The sequence below is a fragment of the Notothenia coriiceps genome, unplaced genomic scaffold (genome assembly GCF_000735185.1).
Source record: "Notothenia coriiceps isolate Sejong01 unplaced genomic scaffold, NC01 NC01_scaffold00026424, whole genome shotgun sequence".
Lineage (NCBI taxonomy): Eukaryota > Metazoa > Chordata > Actinopteri > Perciformes > Nototheniidae > Notothenia > Notothenia coriiceps.
The window spans coordinates 2,474,896-2,476,947 of record NW_011359125.1 but is presented as its reverse complement, the minus strand read 5'-3'; positions in this window follow the sequence as shown (position 1 = coordinate 2,476,947).

Sequence of the window (2,052 nt, the reverse complement as noted above, 5' to 3'; positions counted from 1 at the left end):
GTGTGGTGTGGTGTGGTGTGTGTGTGGTGTGTGTGTGTGTGTGTGTGGTGTGTGTGTGTGTGTGTGTGTGTGTGGTGTGGTGTGGTGTGTGTGGTGTGGTGTGTGTGTGTGTGGTGTGGTGTGGTGTGGTGTGGTGTGGTGTGTGTGGTGTGGTGTGGTGTGGTGTGTGTGTGTGTGGTGTGTGGTGTGTGGTGTGGTGTGGTGGTGTGGTGTGTGGTGTGTGGTGTGGTGTGTGTGGTGTGGTGTGGTGTGTGTGTGTGTGGTGTGGTGTGGTGTGGTGTGGTGTGGTGTGGTGTGTGTGTGTGTGTGTGTGTGTTTCACAGTGTATTGTCGATCCTTCCTTGCTTCCTACCTTGGGGTTGAAAGGTCCCCTGGTCTCCATCTCGGACAGTAAGTCGGTCAGAGTGTCCAGCTGTTGATCGAAGCTCGTCTGCTTCTCCACAAACCTCTGGCAGGGGGAGAGGAGGAGATGGTCAAAAGGAGTACATTCATTTACACAAATAAAGTGAAGACAAACAATGAAGCAAAACACGATGAGCCAGGAAGAGAAAGGTGGATGATGATACATTTTTGACGTAAATATGGATATCCTTTACAGTGACTGTTTGGGGTCTTTTATCTATACAAATATGCAGAAAGAAACATTACTTGAAAAAGTGATTGTGCTGGAAAACCCTGATAAAAGAATGAATGACAAACAAACACACTTAATGTAGTGAGTAATGATGACAGGGAACAAATGAATAATGATTTGGTTATTGAGAACTATTAGATTTTGAATTATTTGATTGTTTAGAGAGAAACATTTAGCATGACCTCTTGGTGATTTAAACAAGGAGGTGTACAGTGGCTGCATTTGTTTTTATTCCCTACATTGCTGCCTTTATACCCCGACAATCCATCTGCAATTAACACAATCCTACAATTAACTTCTCAACAATATACCCTTCATGGCATGTCTAAAAAAACTATTTCAGTTCTATAAATGGGCAATCATTCGGTTAGACGCGTGACACTGGGTGATTTACCCCAGACTAATGCTAATATAATTTGTGGAAAAAGGCAGTATTTCCTGCCAACACTCCATGGACTCACAACAATGTCCCCCAGTGTCCTCTCTGATAATGGCATTACATGGAAATGCAGTTACATGCAGCCAAAAGAGGAAACATGCAGACAGACTTTAGCCTGATTCGGGGAAGACAGCATCGTGACTCACCTGTTGGTTTCCAGCAGCACTAGGAATACCAGAGGCAAAGAGGGGTGGAGGGGGAGGGGGTGGGAGGACAACACGATAATCTGCCCTTTTCACAGTTCAACTTTTTTTTTTTTTTTTGTTACATAGATGGTTATATGAGGTTTTTTTTTTATAAAAGTTTAAATAAAAACCCCCTTTCTACTTTTTTGTATACATTTCACTTACACAATTTTTTCTCGTGTCGCCTGTTTTCCTGGTTTGTCACCCCCGCCTGGTTTTTTTTTCTGGTTCTTGCTCCTTCAACGGTTCTCCTAGTTAGCCAAGTTTTTTTTGATGTTTGTTTGGTGGAAACAACGGATAAACGCCGACTATCTAGTGTTTTTGAGAGTTACTTATTGGGTAGAAACTGTTCGTTTTATCCGGAAATAATCGAAACGGATGGCATTCGTTTACAAAAAGTAAGTTTTGGGTGAAAACGTGTATCTCAGTTTTTATAAACGGGGTTTACATTTTTTACTAACGCGCGTACATCACTCGCGAAGAGTAGCTATGTATACTTTTGTGCAATCAACAAGGGTTGAAAAAAAATTGGTTAGTAGGGAGTGAGTAAAGACGGTCTGAAGGGGGAGGAGGGGATGGATTGGAGGTCTTTGACTCTTACTTAACTAACGGTCTTGGGGAGGGGTTTTTGCTTACGGTTGGGAAGAAGGATGCTTCCGTCGGAAGTGACTTAAGGATAGGTCGAGGGTGGAGGTCGCTCACCTTTTCTGGAGGAGCGAGGGTCGAGGGGGGCTTCTGAAGCTTTTTTTTTTTTTGTGGGTGGGGGCGTGCAGGAATGGCAGGGGGGTTATCGA